This window comes from Stomoxys calcitrans, chromosome 3, assembly GCF_963082655.1.
Source record: "Stomoxys calcitrans chromosome 3, idStoCalc2.1, whole genome shotgun sequence".
Lineage (NCBI taxonomy): Eukaryota > Metazoa > Arthropoda > Insecta > Diptera > Muscidae > Stomoxys > Stomoxys calcitrans.
Window position 1 is genome coordinate 52,261,039 of NC_081554.1, and position 12,613 is coordinate 52,273,651.

General features: G+C 39.2%; 1 long non-coding RNA gene across 1 annotated transcript; it reads right to left on the bottom strand.

Moving 5' to 3' along the window:
- Window positions 1–1,275: 1,275 nt before the first annotated feature.
- LOC106082462 (uncharacterized) lies at window positions 1,276–11,662 on the bottom strand. Its single transcript, XR_001220510.2, has 4 exons — window positions 11,228–11,662; window positions 10,642–11,167; window positions 1,716–1,930; window positions 1,276–1,646 (listed from the first exon to the last, which is right to left on the bottom strand). It is a non-coding gene; the product is annotated as an uncharacterized LOC106082462 (long non-coding RNA).
- Window positions 11,663–12,613: the final 951 nt, after the last annotated feature.

Sequence of the window (12,613 nt, forward strand, 5' to 3'; positions counted from 1 at the left end):
AAAGGGCTAGAATTATGTTCTTATCATATAAAAGGGCGTCTCGAAAAAATAAGGTGTGGCTTGGTTACTTTCTTTGTACTTTGGTATTTTCTTTACAGATGGAGCTAAAGGTCTGAAATTTGGCATGCAGGTAAACTTTGAATTATATGATGGGTGACTAAATGATCTTTTCAAAATTGGTACATTTTGGTGCTAAAATTGGTACCATTTGGTACTTTTTTTTATAGATGACGCTATAGGTCTGCAACTTGGCATGTAGCAACAACTAGGAAAAATGTGATGATGATTATGATCTTTTTACAATTCGTAAATTTTGGTACCAATATTGGCACCATTTGGTACCAATATTGGCAGCGAAGCGGACCACCGGGATGCTAGTATTATAATATTTGAATTTTGAAAAAATTTTAGAATTTTTAATGATTTTTTTTTTTATTTTCAACAAATTTTATGGATTTTTTACCAAAAATTTATAATTTTTAAAAATTCTTAAAAAACATTTTTCAAAATTCTAAAATAATTTTGAATAAAATTCCAGAATTTTAATACAGTCTTAGAATTTTTTAAAAAATTTTAGAATTTTTTAACAAAATTTTAGAATTTTTAACAAAATTTTAGAATATTTTAACAAAATTTTAGAATTTAATTAGAAATTTAAAGCTCTAGGTCTCATTTTAAAAAATACTCCATTTAGAAATACTCCTCTTAAGAGATAAAAATAAACAACATTCTCTATACTCTTTGCCATACAGGCAAAATAAGAGAGCATAATGCAAGAGAAATGCAAATGCAGTTATACTGTCACTTTGTGGTGTTTGGTGGTCGTTCAATGTGTATGCAATAAAAAAAACTTTAAAAATCCAAATCACATTCAAACTAACAGTCACTTTTAAATATTTTCCTTCAAAATTTTAACGTTTTTTTGTGCAAGTTTCTTTAAGATTATTTTGATATAGGTATCTTTTATTTGCTTTTGGTATTGTTCTTTTGCTAATAGGCACTCGTATTCCATAATCAAAGAGAGCTTTGAACTCAATATTACGGTATTGTGGTTATTTTTGTGTGTGCGTGTTTTTTTTTTCTTCCCGTTGAAGATGACGGCAACGACGGCGTGTGTATGCGAACATTCCTCTTCTTGAGCTTTGTATGGAGTTACTTACTGGTTGTTGGCCTTATGCGCATGCATATGTTCAAATGCACATGCATGCATGCTCGTTTGAATGTGCATATGAAAACGTGTGTATGTCAATATATGCATAAATAAATATACACATGTGTGTTTGTATGTATATATTTGTTGCTCGTCAGCCCTACAGAGAAATTGCTTTTTTGCAATTGAGATATGCGTCGCATTCATCACAACTGCCGCGTACGTTTAAGGTCGTTGTTCGAGCAAAAATCAAAAATAAAAAAAAACATTGATGATGGTTCTTCGTGCTTCTTTCGTTTTGCAAATCTGTTTTTTGTTCCAACAGAGTCGGTTGGTCGGTCGGTTCATTTGTTCGTTCTTTCGTTGTTTCTCGGTCGAAGTGTTTGCCCTACGCTGCCGGTGGTGCTCTTGCACCTTTTCGTCTGTTTATTATAACCCATTCAAAGGAAGTGTGTGTGTGTGTAACAATAATCCAAATCCAAAGAGAAAGCTTCAGCTAGAATAGCAACAACCACAACAACAACAGCAACGTAAAAATTAAAAACAATAATAAAGAAATTCTTACCATTTGTTCACAGCTCGCGCCTTAGACGTTTTGTATTCGGTTTTCGGTTTCGGCTTAGCCTCTCGTAATTCAAAGTGTGTGAGTGCATATACATGAGTTAATAGTTTGCAGTTGTAGTGTGCACTGTATAGACATATTTGATGTGTGGGGTGATGCATGAAGTCATTGTCAAGCCTTGTCTCGTCTTATTAGAAAGATGCCATATAACTGTTGATCTTACAAAGGAAAAGAAACCCATTGCATCATAAATATGCATAAATGTAAGTGAAATGGTTTTATACTTTTTAAGTGAGGTGTTTTTATTCGAGTGAGAAAATTTTAATTTTATATTTGTTGAAGGTTATAGGAGGAGTCATTGTGCAAAATTTCAACCAAATCATATAAGAATTGCGTCCTATAAGGGTTCAAGGATTAAAACCGAAAGATCGGTTTATATGGGAGCTATATCAGGTTATCGACCGATTCAGTCCATATATGGCACGTATGTGGAAGGTCATAGGAGAAGTCTTTGTGCAAAATGTCAGCCAAATCAGATAAGAACTGCGACCTCTAGGGGCTCAAGAAGTAGAATCGGAAGATTAGTTTATAAGGGAGCTATATCAGGTTATGGATCGATTCAGACCACATTTAGCACGTACAGCAGAAGTCACTGAGTATAGGAGAGGACATTGTGTAAAATTGCAGCAAAATCAGCCTTTTACGGTCCCAAGAAGTAAAATTGGAAGATCGGTTTATATGGAAGCTACATCAGTTTATTGACCGATATAGACCATATAGGACACGTATGTTGAAGGTCATAGGAAAAGTCATTATGCAAAATTTCAGCCAAATCGGATAAGTATTGCGCTCTCAACACTCATTAAAAAATCAGGCATGGCGTTGTCATATTGGTTCTTAATACGGAATTAACACACGTATAGTATCAGATCAACCACATATCAACGTCCACAACAGTTCACATTCTGACAACGTCTATTGCACAGTTTTTTTTTAAGGTTTGAAAACAGTTTTTATGTGTTTACAAACCCCTTTAAACTTAGGTTCATATCTACTAATACTAAATTTCCCATGAATATTCCGTTAAGGAATAGGGTATACTTCTCTCATATCAATGAGTGCAGTCCGATTAAAGTTTTAAACTTATGATAGGGTCCTCTTTTTCGAGGACTCCGAAAGTCCGCATAGCGACACCACTTGGTAGAGAAGTTTTAACATTGCAGGATACCTTACAAATGTAGCCAGCATTTGTAAGGGGATAAGCACCGCTGAAAAATTTTCAGATGTTCACCCCGGGATTTGAACCTAGGCGTTCGGTGTTATAGACGGACATGCTATCCTTTGCCACACAGTGGCCTCCACAGTTTATAACGGCCGGAGCATGAAATCAACAACTCGCATTCGCAAAATCATGCTCGCATCCACAATATTTTCAACAACGCCTGTTCATGTAAATGACACCATTGGTGCATGATTTGCAACGTCATTTTTCTATCAGTAAATGTGGTGAAGAAGTCATATTGTTGTAGTTGTCGTAACAGTGTGTTAAGTTCTATCTTTCGTCTGCTTGATTCTGTTGAGTATCTAGATCTAGGAACTCTGCGACTAAGATGGGTTGCGTCCAGAGGAATCTGGGTCTGAGCCGAGTGGGTCTGGTTGGGCAGTTAAACAGGTGTCGTGTGGTCCTTGGTCACAATTAGGATATACATCCTGGACATTGGCATCATTTCTTGCTCTGTAGGAATTGAGGCGGCTGCATCTGCTGGATTGTAATTGAGCCAGAACTACTTTGGTGTGCCGAGGGAGGTCAATTTGGGTGGCAGTCGTTCTCCAAGGACCACATTTACCCGGTAGCTATTCACCGCACTTGCTACCGTGTCTTGCTTTGCCTTTTCACGATCCGGATCTCCCCATAGGATTTTTGTCTTCCTACCGACCGTTTCGCTGTTCCACATTGTCAGATGCGCTTTCGTCGCTCATGCCCTTAACTCGCCTCGAAAAGCTCCGGATTAACCAAGTCCATTGACGGCAGTCTTCTGACCTTCACTGCCATGTCGTCTGCTCTTTCATTCCCCGTTACTTCGCTGTGGCCCGGCACTTAAACGATTCAAAGAAGGCGTTGATCTTCTTTTTAGACTCCAAGACTGTTTATGGTCTTACCGTTTTGGTTGTTCTTGGCCTGATGGCCAGTTTACTGTCCGTGAAGATGTTCACACTCGACGGGCTCGCGTTAACACCACATCACCTCACGCATTCCGTGATCGCCCGGATTTCTGCCTGCAGGACCGTATTATGCTCAGGCAGTCGAAAACAGGATTGCAGTCCCTGGGCAGACCCCCAGGTCCACTCTGTGATTTTACTTCACATTATTAAAAGCACCTTCTATGTCTGCGAAAGCCGACTCCGTCCTGAATACTCCGGAAAAACTTCGAATCTGCGGTTTTCCCCGAGGGAACAGGGAGTACACTAGAGGTATGCACATGAGTTGTGAGTTATCGTGTCACGCGTGAGTCACGTGATTCGTGAGTGAGTTCCAAATCCAATCACGCAATCGTGCTTGAATTAAAATTCTTCGTGCGTGAGCGTGAATGAGTGAAATCATGCTCACGACACTAATCACAACTCAAGAGAAAATCAATACTCACGAGACACTCACGACTCTCGACCCACGAGAAAATTACTTCTCACGAGAAAATCAAGACTCACGAGGCACTCACGACTCACGAACGAATCTGACCACATGTGCATAAAAATGAAAATATCAAATAACTGGTTATGCAGGGCTGATACATTGGCTGGATGGAAAATTATTTGTTAAACCGCCACTCGTGAGTTTTTTGTTAGTCGTGATTGTTTTGACAGTCGTGAGTGTCTCGTGAGCGTTCGTGAACGTGAGTTGGAATAAAAGGTCGTGCCTGAGAAAAAGTTTTTTCTCGTGAGCGTGCGTGAACCTCAGAGGAAAATCACTCACGCTTACATCTCCAGAGTACACATAGGTTACATATCCCCAATTCTCTCTCCATTATAATCGGTAAAGTCATTGTTCCCGCTAGGGAGAGATTGCTTAGGTCAATATACCATTCAAAGAGCATTATGCTGCTCTGTTGATATCGATAACTTCATACGTCAGCTCGACGCTGTGGTGCCTCCGTAAAAGGACATCACCTAAACTTCCTCTTCCAAGAAGGCTACGACGTCCTTTTGGCAACCTCTTCCTTTTCCGAGATGTCTTTTCGATGAAGACCATTAGCCTTATGAGCTGGGGATGTCCCTCGCCCGTCCGATGTAGAGCTTTGTTCCCCTCCTCTGTACGGTTCAATTCCGCAAAAGCTGTTGGAGTTTAGGTTTTATCCCTAGGGGCATACTCAACCTGTCGGTACATCTGTTTTCAGTGTCCGGCAAAAGTGAACTTTATAGGACGCACCTTCGATTTCGCTCTGTATATGTGGGTTGACCCCAGGAACACGAAACGGAAGTCCGTTCTTGGGGCCAACAACCATCCTAGGGAGAAAGTGGTTGGAACCTCGACAAGTTATTGTCGAGTTGGACCGGGAAGGACCTTGTGGGTCTTGACAATTTTGCACCTTTTAACATAGGCAATATGGGTGTCAAATGAAAGCTACGAAGGAGTGGATTACGATAGATATGCCAAAACATAAATTAAGCTCTAAATAAAAAAAAAATTTTCAAAAAAATTTTCTTTTTTTTTTCCTTCTGTCGAAAGCATGCCAACTTTCGAAGGAGTAAAGCTAGACGCTTGAAATTTTGCGCAAATATATATTATTAGTGTAGGTCGGTTGAGAAATGAAAGGTACGAAGGAGTGGATTACGATAGATATGCCAAAACATAAATTAAGCTCTAAATAACAAAAAAAAATTTTAAAAAATTTTCTTTTTTTTTTCCTTCTGTCGAAAGCATGCCAACTTTCGAAGGATTAAAGCTAGACGCTTGAATTTTTTCACAAATATATATTATTAGTGTAGGTCAGTTGGACTTGTAAATGGGCCAAATCGATCTATGTTTTGATATAGCTGCCATATAAACCGATTTGGGTCTTGACTTTTTGAGCATCTTGAGGTCGCAATTCTTATCCGATTTGGCTGAAATTTTGCACAACTGTGCTAAGTATGGTTGAAAACGGTTCATAACTTGATATAGCTGCCATATAAACCGATCTTTGACCTTGACTTCTGGAGCCACTAGAGGGCGCAATTCCCATCCGATTTGGCTGAAATTTTGCATGAAGTGTTCTATTATGAATTCTAATAACTGTGCTAAGCATGTTTCAACTCGGTCCATAACTAATATAGCTGCCATATAAACCGATCTGGGATCCTAACTTCTTACGTCTCTAGAGATTGAAATTATGCATGAGGTGTTTTTTTTTGTTTTTAAACAATTGTGCTTAGCATGATTTAAATTTAAAACAACGGCTTATCCCATGACCTTCATCATACGTGTCCAATATGGTCTGAATCAATCTACAGCCTGGTATAACTCCATATAAACTGATCTCCCGATTTTGCTTCTTGATTCCCCTACAAGGCGCAATTCTTATTCGAATGGACTGAAATATTACCCAATGACTTCTACTATGGTTTTCAACATTCGAATAGGACTATTACTTGATATATCTCCAATAGCATAACAATTCTTATCTATTATTCTTTGTTTGCCTAAAAGGAGATACCACACAATGAAACCGACAAATGCGATGCTTGGTAGAGGGTATGTAAGATTCGGCCAGGCCGAACTTAGAACGCTCTTACTTGTTATGAATAATAATATCTTGTATGTTGCAAATGCAAATTTGCCCATGAACATTTCATGAAGGAACTGGGGCAAACTTCTCACAAATCAATGGTGCCATCCGATTCAATTCTAAGGTCAATGATAAGGGATCTCCTTTTTATAGTCGAGTTCGAACGGCGTGGCGCAGAGCGACACCTCTTTGGGGAGACGTTTTTACATGGCAAAGTACCTCACAAATGTCGCCAGCATTATTAGGAGGCGATAACCACCGCTGAAAAATTTGCTGATGTTCCTGCCAGGATTCGAACCCGGGCGTTCAACGTCATAGGCGGACATACTAACATCTGCGCTACGGTATGCCTATGTTACCTGGGTAAAAAATTCTCAAGACTCCTTAGGTCCTTTTTTTTAACAAATTTTATATTTTTTTGAGCTTTTTTTTGGATATCAATCGTAATCTTCTCCATCGTACCTTTCATTTGATACCCATATTGCCTATGTTAACAAGGTTCAAAATTCTCAAGACACCGTAGGTCCTTCCCGAATTCAATTTTTAGGCAGTTTTTCCCGGTGTCCTTCGTTTGGTTTGAAGGGCTTTTTCGGTTTTCTTGTTAATCCAGCAATGCACTTCGTTCACTTCTGCTTACCTCATCTTTCGAATATTTATAAAAACGTCCCTAAGGGGAGTAATTCCCTCTTAATTCAAAAAGCCAACTTTCTTATTTTTAGTTTTCCCTGTATTGTATTTTGTTTCACAGTGGCAACACTGTTGAAATTTATTTCCCCACTGATTATCTCACCCATTGTGCTCTCTGAATATATGGTTGCAAAACCCATGGACAGTGAGTGCATCGGGAATATGGCCGAGCGAGCTGCTGACTCTTCTCAATCACTTGTTCTTTAATTCTCCAAACGGAAATCAGCAACAATAAGGAATTAAAATTACTTTTATCTGAAACATCATTATCACGCTTATCTGCCAACATTACACGCGCCGTCATTATTGGCAGTCGTTAGGGCGATGCTGGAATATTTCCGAGTGCAAGGCAATGGCAACCACATTTATGTGCGTTTGGATTGCAGAATATAGATATACAAGTATGCATACATAGCACTGTGTGTGTGCATGTGTGCTTGAGTATGCAAGTGCAAGAGAGCCTCGCATGTTTGTGTGAGTGGCAAAAGTGTATTGCGCTGCTTAAATTTGTATCTATCCCATCTTCGTCAGTTTTCTAGGCGGCGTACGTACAAAAGCCGATGATGACACACACAATGCAAACGAATGTACGATACGAATTGTCAGCCATTATTTTCTACTTCTTTGTCTGGCGTCGTCGTTGTCGTTGTCGTCTGTTGAATGTACATATGTACATGCATACATGTTCGATGCACTGCACATTCCAATGTCTTGGACTAGTTCCCCCACAACCGGTGTGTGCTAGTTGGACTGAATGGCAGTTTGCTGCTCAACAAAGGTATTTCGTATCGGTTTAGCCTAGCTATTTCATATGCGAACATACATGTATACATTTGCCTCTTCGAGTATCTATCCCTGTGTTTGGCCCTGTCCTTTGCCTTGTTTATGTTTTGGGGCCATAGATCTTCGTTTCATCCGACCGCCCTAAAATCACGACTGCAATGGACGAAGCGTCAGCTTCGTGGATCTACTTCTATTTCTCTTGACTTTCAGTGGTGGTTTGGGTGAAGGTGCGCCTTGTTGTTGTTGATGCTACTCTATAGGAGCCTTTCTGTAAGGGCTGTTGAAATTGTTCTTGTCATTTGCTTCAAATTCTTGGTCACTTTAATGATTCTCTTGCGACGATGTTTTTGTTGTTGTTGATGACCGATGACTGATGACAATGCCCGATGACAGCTACTCTGGCATAGTAGGTCTATGATCTATGATAACATCAGGTTTAGGCTTAAAAACCTTTGATGTTTATATGAGACTACTTCAAATTTAGGGCCCATTGAGAACATGCAGAACTTCAGATACAAAACAAACAGAACTTTGCGTGCAAAATATTGCGTGGCGCCGATTGGGTCCTGGCCGCACTGCTGCGCCGTCTCTCCCAAAAAGCAGACATTTGTACTCAATATTTATACTTAGCCTGCTGACTTGAGGCGTCGTACAAGGTCTTCTAGACCTCAAGTCATTTTGATTCATGGGTTGAGGTATCTTACAAGGTGTTCTGGGCCCTCATTTCCTCTTGATGGTTGGGAAGCAAGCGCCAACCTATAAACCTTAGTCGATGTTGCCTGACAGTAATAAAGACTTTGTTAGAGTAGGGGTGGGGAGTTTGACTCCAATTCTCGGGTTCGGACCAAAATAGGCATACTTCATTCCGTCTTCAAAACCTTGACGCATGTAAATTCCATTGTCGCTTTAGTTCGGTGCAAAGGCAAGGATTTTAGAGACAGAGTTTATCCGCGTTCTATATAACCAGTATACTACAGGTTGGTTTGAAACTATAATATAAAGGGTGATTTTTTAAGAGATTTAGGAAAGTTTTTCAAAAAAAAAAAAAAACACATAAAATTCAGAAAAATTCATGCAATCTTTATTTGAATCGATAGTACGGTCCATATAATTTAATGTTTGAAAATTATTTCATCCAAAAGGCGTTAAATCGCACTATCTAGGCGGCCAATTGACCGGTCCCGGACGAGAAATATATTGACCGAACTCGCCTCTCGATAAGTCCATTGTTACGCGTGCTGTGTGGCAACGTCTTGTTGGAACCACATGTCATGCAAGGCGTAAGTTGCAAATGCAAAATTTTGTATCTGTTCTCGTCATTCGATTCGAACCAAGGCCTTCAGGGTCATAGGCGGACATGCCAACCTACGGCGCTACGGTGTCCTCCACTGAGACGTAAGTTAGTATTGGATTATTCACGCTCCTGTAGATCCAGTGAACTTTCCCCTCATTCAGGCTTCATATGTGATTCTTCTCAATACGCTTCTGAATATTACGCTTCAAGTGCAGTGAACTGTCCAAGTTCATTCTTAAGTATTTGACCTTGTCGAATATCTTTCTGCCGAGAAAAGGGGGCGCGCTGTGTCACTTTCTCACTTATCTTTATGACATGGGGCCCATAGTTATCCATTTGTTCCTTAGTATATTGTTTAGGCGGTCTCAAAGTTGGACCATTAAATAGTACATCTTGTGCAAAATTTTGTTAAAATCGGACCGCAATTGTGGCTGCTACAGCCTTAAAAGGCCATATCGGATGAAAGATATATATGGGAGCTATATCTAAATTTGAACCGATTTTAATACAATAACTCAAACATGTTGAAACATTAAATCGAACGACTTTTGCAAAATTTTGTAAATATCGGACCAAAATTGTAGCAACTACAGCCTTAAAAGGCCATATAGGATGAAAGATAAACATGAGAGCTATATCTAAAACTGACTCGATTTTGATAAGATTTTGCACACATGTTGGAACAATGAATAAAACATTTTGTTCAGAATTTTGTAAAGATCGGACCACAATTTTGGCTACTATAGACCGATTTGGACCGTACTAGGCACAGTTGTTGGAAATCATAGCAGAACACTACATGCAAAATTTCAGCCAAATCGGATAAAAAATCAGGCTTCCATGTGCTCAAGAAGTCAAATCGGGAGATCGGTTTATATGGGATCTATACCAGGTTCTTGACCTATTTGGAGAATACTAAGCACATTTGTTGAAAGTCATTACACAACACTATGTGCAAAATGTCAGCCAAAGCGGACAAAAATTGCTGCTTGTATGGGCTCAAGAAGTCAAATCTGGAGACAGGTTTATATGGGAGCTATATCCAAATCTGAACCAATATGGCCCATTTGTATCTGTGCAAAATTTCTAGCGACTATCTTTTCGCGTTCGACCGCTATTGTGATTTCGACAGATGGACGGACGGACATGGCTAGTTCTCCCATATTGTCCTGTTTTGGGTGTTGGGCATTTCCTCTCTAAATTGGATAGTAGATTTATGTTCTCTTTTCAAATATCATCATTTGAGTCCCAATCAGGTTTTGGTTGTTGTGAGGAGGTCCCCTAATGCTCTATTAAACCTAATCTTTGGATGTAAAATTTTCTCATAAAATTCTCAATACCTTGATTTGTATTCCATCTGGCCTACATGTTCACTCGGGAACTTTGTTCTAATCCCACATACCTTTCATTATGGTTTAATATTGTCCTGATCGATATATTTGTCAACTGCCAGAGTTACCAGGCCTTTTGTTTGTTTCAGGCCTGCCCTCAACAGCACCTGCTTTTGTCTGCTATATTTCTCGTGTGTACTTTTTTGTATTCATTTATGACTGTCTCTGGGTTGCCTCCAACGTTGACGCCAACGTTTTGCCATTCGTTGGTTGGTTTGTCGTTGCCTCGTTTGTTCGCTCTTCTCCAATGATATCGTGGTCGATGGTTTTAGCTGTTGTTGTCGTTGCTGTAGTCGTTGTAGGTAGCAGTGCACAATGCACTTTTTGATTGTGTATGTCACTTCCTCTATCGTTGTTTAACAGTGAACACCATACACTGTCCATGCCCAGTCCGTGTCATTGCCATTCAGTAATCGCCGCCAAGCAACAACAAAAGCTTTAGAAAAATCTTACACTTGTTTAATGAATAAATATTGTGAGTGTAACCAAAAAATGCATAATTTTAAGAAAATTCTAAACTGGATCATAAGAACTCCACTAAAACAACAATTGGATATTAACCATTGAACAGTGTTGCATTTAATTGAGAAAACTTACAGTGTTGCATCTTTGTATCTTTGCCATTGCTCATTTCTTTATATTTGCATCGATAAATCTGGAAAAGTGCTTGGTGATAAACTTTTTTTTGTTTGCTGCTTATTGTTGTTGTTGTTGCTGTTTGCGGTGTCTGTTAAATATCGTCATGAAAAATTCGCATACACCATGGCGGTTCGTTCGTTTTGTTGTTTTTGATTTTTTGCATTCATTACTTTCGTTTCGATTATACGCCGTGCCGTATTGGTGCTCTACCGGCCGCCTCTGTTGTCGCTCTCTTGCTTGATGTCATAAATCTTTCAACGGCCGCTGCAGTCTCGCTGCAGCCGCAGCAGCAGCAGCAGAAGCAGACAGTGAAGTTTATTTGCTTACTACGAGTGCGAGTAAAGGTTTTATTTTTGTGTTACAGTTGCAAAAAACCGAAGGAAAAAAAACATAATAAAGAAACATGAAAAAATAAATGAAAATTGATATAAAACAATGTAAAGAGTGAATAATAATATGATGACAAACACCAATACATGCATATGGATATACAAAAGCAAAAAATTAAACAAAAACAACAACAAAAAACATAATCACAACAAGCCCAAAGAAGGAAATCGCCAACAATAAATATGAACTACTCATGGTAGGACGGATGGGTGCACGGACGGACGGACATGTGTACACAATAAGCAAATGAAAACGACACTGTTATGATTACTATTACATTTCAACGTGGGACGCACCTCGTCTGTCTGTCCCTCCCAATTGCCAAACGGGTAAGTTTTCAATTTATTCACTGCTGTCGCATCAAAAGTACCGACGGCATTTGGAAATCAATTTCAGTAATGAAATCATATGAAATAAGTTAAAAATTAAGGAATTTAGAAAGGCTGAAACTTTTAAACCCACAGCCAAGAAATTTATCTGAATAGATAGCAACAGCTTTTACAAGCGAGGGCTTTGTATGATTTTAAGGAAGTGGAAATGAAGGATTGCTTTACATATCAAGTTTATTGACCAAACCAGTAAGGAAAGGCAAAAGTTGGGGGGTGCGGACTTTATAATACCCTACACCTACCCTATAGGTACAAAGTGCGAGCTATGTATAATTATGAAACAATTTTGATGGACCTCGCCGTATGGTTTCAGATGGGTTGTTAAACAATCCGTATCACATTTCGAGCAAATATGTTCAAATGATAACATTATTGCAATTTACCCAAAATTTGACAAACATATATATGGGAGCTATATCTAATTCTAAACCGATTTCGAGCAAACTTCTTAGATAATGTGGTACTCGTCGAGAAAAGCGTTGTGCAAAATTTAGGCAAGATTGGTCAAAAAATGCGATTGCAATGGCTCTAGAAGTGAAAATCGGGCGATATACATATATGACAG